The following is a 12,054-nucleotide window of genomic DNA, read 5'->3' as shown; positions in this document are numbered from 1 at the left end:
AAAAATAAAGTAAGACTTTGTGAGATTCCATCATGTAATACTTGACACACCCATTTCGAGACTCTATGTTTAAAATACTTGCATACACTATGCATATGTTTTAGGTATTTTATATGCGTAAATGAGTAAGACAAAGAGACTGCATTATTAGTACAAAAGTTTAATTGTTTTCATTTCGGCTATGTCATGTAGATCTCTTCATCTAAAGAAACATTCCAAAATGCATTTCGCACATCCATTTGATGGATAGGCCAATCAGACGAGAAAATAAAGCAAATGATTATTCTAATTATGGTCATTTTGTAGCTGATGCAAATGTCTCTTCATAGTCTGTCGTAGATTCCTATGAATAACCTAAATTAATAGCTAACCTTCCTTCAAATTTTCCATCCCTAATGGAACTAGAGTTTGTCAACCCATTTACAGCTGGTTGGCTTCTTTTTTTAAAAGATATATGATTGACCATGTTTGACTCTTCATGAGAGCATTAAACTCGTCATCCATAATATTTGCCATCCAATTGAGAACTTGAATTATTTCTCTACAAGATGTTCATTCTTCAATTCCCATTACTTTGGCCATGAACTCAAAGTTGCTTCTATTTATTTTCTTAACTTAAGCACTATAACTTTATGGCATTTCTTTTATAATTATTGTTGTCATGTTGTTAATTATGCACTTTCTAATATTGTTAAAGTTGCTTCTATTACTTCTTTGTTTTCTTTCTTTGGAATATCTTCTTGATTAAGCACTATAGCTTCTTCTAGAATTATTATTGTTGTTGTGTAATTGTAATTATATTTACTCTGTGTTGTCACCACTATGTGGGTCTAAACACCTATTTGCAAAAATTTCATACTTTGGGAGGTATTCATGTGCAACTGATTTCGACTCACACATCCCAACAGATCTCTTGCTTCATGTATACTTTAAAGACCAAACTTTATGCATTCTACATGTATTGGAAAGCTAACATCTTGTGTATTTTAAGGTGTGGAATCCAATTGGGTTTAAAGGGGCCACTTATTGAAAAATCAAAGTATGATTCCGACCTCCCATGTGATACTCATTGACACACCCATTTCAAGACACTCTACGTTTACGAAACTTGCATACACCATGCATATGTTGAAGAATTTGTGAATTCCTTAGGTAATCAAGTATGAGAGAAACAACAGGAGAAAAACTCATTGTAGATATACATCGTGCAAGGATGAAAAACATGTGTCAATCATGTCATAGCATCCTCCTCCTTTGTATTACACTTTGTGACCAGGGTGCCTGGAGTCATAGTTCATCAATCTTCATCAATTCATCTAGCCTTTTTTTTAGGGTTTTCTCCTAGTCATTTGTACACTGCACTACTACCCCTAGGCTTGGCATGAGAAATTCTCCTAGCCCAATTGCCTCTTGGCCAAATGCTATTTTTGTTTCCATGAAAAGGGCTTCTCTTAAAATATGAAAGAAATACCAAGAGCAAAAATCATTGTAGATAAACATCATGCAAGCATGAAAAAACATCCCCCAAGGGCAAAAAAATTATCATCCTATAGAGCAAGAGAAAATCCATGATTGACACTGAGAATGCCACCTCAATGCTATAGAGGACTCTAAAAAAATTGGGGAGCTAGTTCACTCCCTAAGAGAAACAGTCCTCTCAGGGGAGGTTACTCAAGAATACCCTATATGGCTATCAAGATGTGTATAGTGTCTTGGCCAATGTGTATAGTGTCTATCCATATAATGACCAATGTGTATGAAGGGTGGACCTGGGAGCCATCCAAAGCATTTGTGCATTTGGCTCTCCAATATGGCACACTAAACTACTCTCTAGAATCTCCCAATAAGTATCCATCGAGGCATATCAATGCTTGTATGCAAAGCGAGGAATATTATCTAGAGAGTATGAATCAATTATATATCATCAAACCAAAAGAGTTCAAGAAGAGTCACGCCTCTCTTAAAATGCCTGTGGCCCAGAGAGAGAGAGAGAGAGAGAGAGAGAGAGAGAGAGGGAGGGAGGGAGGGAGGGAGGGAGGGAGAGAGAGAGAGAGAGAGGGAGAGAGAGAGAGAGAGAGAGAGAGAGAGAGAGAGAGAGAGAGAGCCAAGCCACTGATCCCCCAGGTCATGAAGAAAGGAGAGACAACAACAGTGCTTAGCATACTCAAAATCCACTTTCAGATGGTTCTTGCCTATATCTAGCCCCATAAACAATGCTAAGATAAACTCCTTAGCCGAATGGCAATGATAATAAATAGACGCTGCCCCAAAAATTGGCCTTCACCAGTTCACTGCAATCCTTCTATGGATAGAAAGTCACAACAAAAGAGTGATATATTTATTCTTGAGGGATTTCTAGAGTCTCTTGTAAAAGGATCTTTGCAGATCCGTAAAGATCTAGAAATTTTCCCAATGAGGGGCACTGGTAGGTCTCCAATCTTTGAGGCTAAGCCGAAATTACCTATAATTCCTGATAACATGACCAAATAATGGGAGGCTCTTTCTTAGTGCCTTGCATCAATCCACTTCCACTCTCTGGGTCCCACTACAAATACTTTATGCAAACGCCTCTATAGGGCCAAACACTCCATGAATCCAAAGGCATGTGATTTGGATTGGGATTTGGATACCATCTTGAAGCCAAAAAACATAGCTCCACATGACCTACCACTAGGATAGGCTGAAAAGCAATGTTCAAGACAATCTCATTTGAAGTCCTGGACAACCTCCCCTAGAGTCAACGTAAAAGACCAAAGCATCCCCATCTAAACATTGTAGTGCTATGACTTGAAGCAGAATACCTAACCTCATAAAGGCCCTAGGCCAAGTACACCGACTATGAGGCCTATCACTTGTACCACCCAATCCAAGGGTGTCATTGCAATTAGCTATTGAATTCTCCATGCAATTCCTCTAAGATGACTTACTAATTAGAGTTTATGATCATCCGAAAGGTTTTTCAAATCCTTCCAAGAGCCCACAGGGAAGCAAGACCTCTCTCCCATCTAGACCACCCCACAAGTAGTGAGAAGTACCAAGTAGCATGCCCTATTCATCAAGTATAATTTCATTTCACATGATAGGCTTCCTATAAATCTCCTCTAGAGAGGAAAGGGGAACTCTCTAAGAGAACTATTGAAGCTACCCCAAGCTTCATGATAACAACCATAAGGAGGGAGCCCTGATGGGATGAGGTAACGATCCACCTAGTGATGTCCATCTAATCTCCACTTATAGAAGGAGACAATATACATCAAATGACGACATATTTCCAAGGTTCTGAGAGCCCCTTAACCACCACCTTGCACATTAAGGCCTTGCTTTTCAAGTTTAGAACAATGATATTGAGGCCCCCTCCCCATGTGGGGACGATTAAGGCCTCCCAAGTAGCCCTAACTCTAGTCTCTACCAAACCATCTAGGTCACACCATAGAAAATTCCTTTTAGGATTTTTGAGTTGAACGATACAATTCCTAGAAAGGAATCAACAAGACAAAACAAACAAAGTTGTGGCCAATAGTACTTGATTGACTACCACCACCTTGGAAGTTGTTGAAAGAATCATGGTTAGTAGAACACTCCCTAGAGGTTAAGGGTGAGTGTGCACATATTGTTAGGAAGAGCCTCATGAATCAAACATATGTTTGGTGTCACATGGACCATGCCTATTGTACTTTGTGGTGTTGGATGGAAACAAGTATGTGGAGGAGGATGTGCATAAGTGTGTGGTCTATGACCAAATGGGTGGAGTTCGATATTGTCCTTCGCCATAACACAATATTTAATATCGCTTTGATTGTGATCTCGATATAGAAATGAGGTCTTGCCACTCCTTAATGATCATTCAATTACTATCATTCTCTAATGTGGAAAGTGCATCTTTAGAGAATTGTATCCCTGCTTTTCCTTTATAGATTGTATCCCTGCTTTACAGGATTGTACCCCTAATTTTCCTCTATAGATTCCAATGATTAATGTATATTTCTAGGAATTTTGAGCTGAGTGATACAATTCCTAGAAAGGCATCAACAACAGAAAACAAACAGAGTTGTGGCCAATAGTACTTCATTGACTACCACCACCTTGGAAGTTGTTGAAAGAATCATTCTTAGTAGAACACTCCCTAGAGGTTAAGGGTGAGTGTGCACATGATTCTCAGGAAGAGCCTCATGAATCAAACATCGGTGTGGTGCTTTAGAGGATTATATCCCTGCTTTTCCTTTATAGATTCCTATGGTTAATGTATATTTCTAGAAGTTGGTGCAATACTACACCTTTCATCTTTTGACACACCTTCGGATAATGTTGTTGTGGAGATATTTTTAAAATTGAAATAAGCATCTGCCTTATTAATCTAGCTTTCATGAGTGTTTTGTTGATCAAATATGACAATGCTTGATGAATCATGATAGGGTTGCCTAGCAAATAGTGCTGAAACTTTTAAACATTGTTTCATTGACCAATTCTTGATGATGCATAAACATAATAGGGTTGTCTTAAAAATAGTGTTGAAACTTGTAAACATTATACACCATTCCTAGGGTTATACTGTTAGTCATGGAGTAATTCTTGTTCGATATAGAAGATTGTTAAACCACGATCCCTTCAAATTAAGTCAAAATTGACACAATTGCATCTTTAATGCATTGGAAAATCTTCTTCCAATTGGGATCTCTATATATCACTGCCTTCATTACCATCCTTCATTGTTCCATTCAAAGTTTGTTTCTGCCTTGTGAGTTGATGCAATGGTTTGGCCACTCTAATGAGCTTCTTGGTAAACCTTTGATAGAAACTCATGAACCCTATGAATGAGTAAACTTGCTTGACATTTCTTAGCTCTTTCATCTTTTGAATGGCTTAAAATTTGGTCTAACTTGCTTGAGGTTCTTCGAGTCCATCATCTTTTGGATTGATTTAGCCTTGGTATTTCATGTTGAACCCATTTTTTGAAAATAAAACCCTAAAGAACACACAAAATACACATTTAAAGTGGTTAAGAGAGGCGTGAACTTCCTTGGAAATGCTTCTTAGATGGTTCAAGTGTTGGTATTTGTTGCCATGGATCAAGAAATGTTGTCATGAATATTAAGTTATCCCTAAAAGATCTCAACCATAAACTTCTAAATGGTCATTGTGTGCATTTCCACCTCAAAGATCATGACTATGCTTGCATAAGTTCCGCCTTTAGTGATGAAAGTTGTTTTTCATAATCCTCTTTCACAATTGAGATTTGATTATACCTATATACCCATCCACGAAAGAATACATCCCCTGGCCAGTGTCTTTGTCCAAGATATTATAAGGGAAGGTAAGAGAAAGGATCAATGATGGTCTAGTCCATGACTTTTGTGTAATTAGTAGACACCCTTAACTTTTTCTTGTAAATTAGGAATACCCATTCACTAAAGCTGGCTAGGTACATAGCCCTATCCTCAGCAAGTGTTTGATCTCTTGATTTACGCATTTTGCATGTTTAGGATTCATCTTGTATCTTTATTGTCTTATGGGCTTTCCACGGAGTGTCAAGAAAATATTGTTGGTAGAGTGATGGTGGAATCCCTTTTGTGTGAGGTCTTCCCGAGAAAACATGTTCATATATTCTATGAAAAGGGTTGGAATCTTTGCATGAAGTAACCTTCAAAGAATGCATTAACCTTCATGAGGAACTTTGAAAGTAATAGAATATGAAATATTCACCTTGCACAAACACTTGTTGGCTCGATATGGTGCCCTACTCAACATAAATTCATTATCCAAATTTAGATTAGTGAAGGTGAGAGGGGAAAGGATCAAAACTAGTAAGCTGATGAAAGATCAAGTGGGACTAGGCCAATTTGTTTGCCTACAATATGCTCCACAATGCTCAATACGCCACCACCCGTTCTATGTCATGCTACTAATGCTCTAGTATGCCACCATTATGTACACTACAAAATCACTCTTGTCAACATGGGATTTCTTAAGAGCGTGTGCTCGTTTGCCATTTGCTCTATCAATGCACAAGAAGTGAGCATGACTAAGGTCTATAATTAGAGCAAAGAGGATACTTGGGTAAAGTTACATGCCATGCAGACACCCTAGAATTCGGACTATAATTCTAACCCATTGGTGTGCCCAGTTGAAGAGAGGAGGAGGGCTATGTCATGCTGCCAGAAAATGAAGATGGGTATGAATCACGCACTATCAATATCATCGATCAACAAAGCGATGAAGTGGGTCGAACAAAATCTACTATAAGGGTATTTAAAAATGGGTGCTAATGGAATTTTTGTGGCTGGTGATGGTGTTGCTACTGATTGCAAAGGTCCCACAACTCAGGGGGGTGATGGCATTGATGCAACTAGTGATGGCATTGCTAATGGTGTGGCTTAACCTACGACTTTTGGAGTGAGTTTCCATGCCACACACCAATCAGTTTTAGTATGCTCCCTTGCTAAGTGTCCATGCACTCTATTTTGATATGTCCCCCTCCTTTGAAGTAGTTCTACGAAGGTTAAATGGTGCCATTGGAGGACCCTAATAACAACAAAGTTTTAGAAGTTAGTATTACAGTGGGTCTACTCACTGCTGAAAACAAAAAAATATGCACACTTGTTGGGATGGTTGGTTATTATATGAAGGATTTAGGCAAGCCACATTATCAATCACTTCCAAAAAATATAAGTAATGATGACTTGAAATTTTGGCATGGATCTCTATATCCATTATGGTGTGAATGATGCTAAGAAGAGGGTTCGCTTGACAAATTCAGGCCTTTTTGAGATGGCTTACATATTTTGGAAGTATAGAATGGAACACCAAGATGGAGCATCTTTTGATAAGTGACTTCTAAGAATGTTGCAAGATGATACTTACTATGCTTTAGCCTCATGGGTCACCCCTTATAAAGGGAAATACATGGATCATGTTCTCGCATCCGCTCTTTAGCATGCAATGATGTCTCTTGCATATCGGTTACTCCAAATATTAATATCATTTTTGAGCCACCAACATGCACTAGACCCCATGTCGCTGCCTTATTCATGATGCTTTGTATTTCTCCTGGATTGACATTACTCAAAGCAAGGGAGTATACCCCAACCAAAGTGCTGCTTGAGATGTTCATGCCATGCCCCTTAACTCACCAATAAGTGCTACTTGAGATGTTCATGCCATGCCCCTTAACTCACCAATATGTGACCCACATTTTCACGGGTGGAAACCTTGATCCATTGCATAATAATGGAAACTATGTTAGGTGTGGAAGGGTAGAGCCTATGGTGCTGGACACTCCAAGTGAAGATAGTGATAGCAAGCTATTGGCAATTTTTGGGAACTATATACCTTTGCTGACCCAACACAAGAAGTAAATTCACAATTGCATCTTGGTGAGCAAATATTTTGTGTGGAAATTTCAAAACTGTATTAAAACCAAAAAAGAGTAGATACACAAAAGGAAAATTACATTCTCACAATGAGGCTTGAATATTCATCGAGGTCTTCGATGACCTGCTCCTGCAACATCAATTCCCCTTCCCCTCCCCTCACCTTCACTCAACTCGTACTTGCCGATCCCTATTGAGGAGCCAACCGCACTGGGATTCGTGTTGGGCAAAGGACATACCTGGCCAATGATCGAACACACACACACACACACCCCTCGCTTACACTCACTTTCAACCACTGAGCCAGTCGCCTGGCCTCTTTTAAAAACAATGGCATTTTTGAATTCCCAAATATGCATGATGGCCATAATGGGAGACTTGTTTTTTTGTGTGTTCGTTATACAAAAATTGAAAGTGCCAATAGCGCCCCCATATGAGGTAACCAAGATAGAATCCTAAGGGGGGTTTCACACACATCTTCCCGTAAATGGGCAAATGGTGTCTCGGCCAATAAAAAAGCACGCCATGGAAAAGCGTCTTCACACTCATCCGCCCACTCGCAACAAAAAACTAACAGACAGGCGACTAAAAAATATCGAGCAACCTCCTATGCATGTCCAACTGAGTGTCTACGACAACTCTGCCAATCCGTGCTCTTCACAAGAATTGAACGCGGGTCCCGCACAGCAGAGACTAACAGCCTTACCATGTAAGATAGCCATTGTGGGTGATTGTAGTGGAGCATTTATTACATAAACAGTTTGCTTGTGAATACAAGCGTGGATGAACGCTTCAAACGAGGGCGAATGGGGTATTGGGGGTTTCCCTCGTCCGTCCGAGGACGATTGTGAAACCCCCCTAAGCTGCCGTGGGGTTTAAACACATGATCAACACATAGACACCCACACGTTTTAGAAAATATGGGGGACAATATCTATATTGGGCATGTGGATTAGAACAAGTGAGTACAAGTACTCATGAGCACTGCCTTCAAATTGGTTTTGTCAAAGGAAAACAATTGTCAAGATGATTGGATGATTAATTTGCAGCACCTGTGATGGAAGCCCGTGCATAGGAAAGTCCAAATGATTTGCAAACTCTATGTGTGTGTGTGTGTGTGTGTGTGTGTGTGTGTGTGTGTGTGTGTGTGTGTGAGAGAGAGAGAGAGAGAGAGAGAAAACCAAAATGGAAGGGGGACACTTGGCAAGAAAGTGTGTGGGACACTTTTTGGCTTACCTTGGGGGGAAGGTCTAAATCGAGGTCTCCCCCAAGGAAAGCAAAAATTGTATATTTTTGAATTAAATTCTTTTATTTTGACACACATCTTGCTTTTAGGTATGGCAAATACAATGTTGGCATTTGGCCTGTCGCGGTTCGCGAATTGTTTCCATGCCGCAAAGCATGTTCTACCACCGCTTCATGTTTGGTTTGTTGTCGTCCATTTAGGGTCTTGCTCTTTGCACGTGCTGGCAAGAACAGAATAGAAACATTGGCATTGGCAAAATATACCCTAGAAACAGACATACATTTGGAAAGATATAAGGTATGGACGAACCACGATGCAGATTTGGAAGGATTCCATTCCCATAAGATACCTGCAATGGACTCTGTTCGTAACTATTATAAACCAATCAAGGCCTTTCTTTTGTATGCTCCATCTACTGTTTTGATTACTGTACATATGTTATTTCCAACTCTATGGTGACTAGACTTGCTCTGAAGTATGAAGATGGCCTGCAAGGCTCTGGCGATTCCATGGACATGAGTAGTAATCATTTTCAAAAAGGTGGTTCCATTTTATTTTTCTCTTTCAACCTCTTCGCTACTTGCTGATTCGAATTTTGGTCCCTGATTTCGTTTCGTTTTTTATTATTTACAGGATTGATGAGCATGGTAGAGCCTAAAGAAGTCTATGCAGATGATGCTTTGTCTCTTCGTCATGGTAATGATTCTTTGCTGAGTTTTTCATCGTAGTTAACTTGTTTTGTCAAAGACTCCCATATTATTAACTATAAACGATTCTCGTATGGTTTGTCAAGAGGACAAGAACGCTTTGCACATGGAACAGCATGGATTAAAGCCCATAGAATTCAGTCCTGTTGAAGGTTTGTATGGGTAGCTTTGTCATTGTTTTGCTGCCCGTTCCCTTACTGTTTTAACAAGCTGCGTCAATTCTCCCCCTTCCCTCACAAATTTAAAAAACTGCATCAATTCTCTAGTTCACAACCGTGTTATGTTGCAGCAAAACAAGACGCCGACATGAAGGTTGGTAATCCTAAAAGAAGCTCTCGGCCCATAGAAGGTATCGCGATCAAACACTTACTCCATTTTATATATTTATTTTGTTGCGTACCTAGGGTTGATCGAGTCTATGTTAATTCTAGACTTGGGACCTCGGGTCACCAACACCGATAATGCACTTGCACGACAAGGTCTCGTCTCTGCCTCTGGAGTTTGCATGATTAAGACGACTTCTCCACCTCCAGTCTCAGTCATGAGTTTGCCTTTGGCACTGGGACTGACAAAGCACGTGACTCAAGACATAGGTGTTTGTAAGACTTATGGGGTAAAAAAATTCGTGAAGACCTTAAAAATGGGCTTCTATGCAGCTGCAAAACAAGCGTGTGACAAAGGTGAATTTCAATTTTTTCTAACGCCCATCTCGTGAGTTGTTTGTGTTTCAAGATCTCATTTTCTATTGATTGCGATGTTCTTTTTCCAATTCGGAATGTGCTATGGAAGAAGGGCTCCAAGACTAAACTCAAATCCAATTTTGAACATTTTGTTGACCATCCAGCATAGTTATTAGCCAATGTGTTTATTGCTTTCATTTTATTCTAGTAGTCTATTTTCACTACAACAACAGCAAGACAAAAGACCTGAAAAACCACTTCAGAGAATAGTGTCTACTGTACCTACCATTTGGAACTATAGAACACTCGCTTGAAAATGGCTACAACACATGGGCAGACATGTATACCCAAAACCAACAAATGATAACAACTCAATGTTCCAAAAAATAATCCCAAACCCAACCGTAACAACAAGCAACCTCGGAACAAGCAAAACATCCTCCAATAGTAGCAACAGTAACAAAAAAAGAGAAAAGTTTGACCTTGTAAATGAAACATTCCCAACCGGGAAAAAGACAAGCCCAAACAATAACAAGCAATGCCAACAAAGGAAAATTGCCAACGATGCATACCATGCAATGATAATGAAAATGAACTCTAGGCAATGCATTTTACTGGAAGACATTTTGTTGAAATAAAGAACCAACCCCAAAAAAGCATTCCACTTATTCTTGTCTGGAAATGTTGGAGCTAGCAAAACATTCACCTTGGTCACCATCGCAGAAGCATTGCGACGACGATTTTACTCATACAAAGAAACAACCACCGTTGACCTCCCCAAAGTACTGCTAATGGCATACATGGGAAAGGCAGTAAGAGCAATAAACGGTAACATTCTGCATGCAGCACTGCACTTGCCACTACTGGACTAATGTTGACACTAATCTCTCCACAGAGAAACTACAAAGCCTATCAGTAGAGTACCAAAGTGTGCAGCTAATTGTAGTCGATGAAATATCACTCGTTGGCTTAAACACACTGCTCGCGGCAGCAGATATGCACATGCGTGAAATCAACCATAGCCATGACAAACCACTTGGTGGCATCGATCTACTCTTTTGTGAAGACTTGTGCCACCAAGCCCAGTAAAACACTCTTGGTTGTTTAGTAATCATTCCGAAATCACAAATGCAATAGGGTCATTCCGGAGAACACACATTGAATATTACGAACTCAGCTAGCCAATGCGCCAAGAAAATAAAGAGTTCTTAGAGGCGCTAAACTGGCACTGAAAGCAACGACGACATACAGGCATTGAACAACAACCACCTAAAAGAGCCTCCAAACATGCATAACATCCCCCATTTCTTCTTCACCAACAATTCAAAGGACAAACACAACAAATACGTGTTTGACACACTCGTCGGAGGACCGCATGTGTTTAAGGTATATGATGTTAGGCAAAAAACTTGTAACAAAACAGTAACAGTTCCTACCGACCACAGAAAAACGTGCAACCTACACACAGAGCTACATCTTAAACCAGGCATGCTTGTTGAAATTTGTGCAGGGAACTTGGACAAGGAGATGGTCTAGTTAACGGTGCAGATGGTGTCATCCAAGGAGAATATAAACAAGGGAAAAATTCCATTGCATGGGTCCAACTCCATGACAAAATAGCGAGAGCATGCGTGCGCTACGAAAACCAAAACATGTATAGCCACGGCATACCAAAAACATGGACCCCAATATCACAAGTCGTTCGAGAATTTCAAATAGGCAACAACCAACTAAACACAATAACTAGAACACAACTACCGATACAGCCTGCAGCCGCAAGAACTATCCACCGTGCGCAAGGAATAACAATGGATTCTCTCGTGCTAGACCTAATAGGGACAAAAACACACTGATTAGTCTACACAGCCTTGTCAAGAGTTCGGACACCTGACAATCTTTACTTCATTTCCATATTGGAATGAAAACAAATAAAGGTGGACCCTGTCACTTCTCCAAAAAAACTTTGGTGCCCAAAAAGAAAAATCCAATACAATACAAAGCCTAAACACAAGGTCATTACTACCACACGGACGACTTGCTCAAGTTCGAAAGCA

Source organism: Dipteris shenzhenensis, chromosome 14, assembly GCF_047967505.1.
Source record: "Dipteris shenzhenensis isolate YYH24624 ecotype China chromosome 14, Dip_SZ_1.0, whole genome shotgun sequence".
In the NCBI taxonomy this organism is placed as follows: domain Eukaryota; kingdom Viridiplantae; phylum Streptophyta; class Polypodiopsida; order Gleicheniales; family Dipteridaceae; genus Dipteris; species Dipteris shenzhenensis.
The sequence above is the reverse complement of the archived record's forward strand: the minus strand, read 5'-3'. Positions refer to the sequence as shown.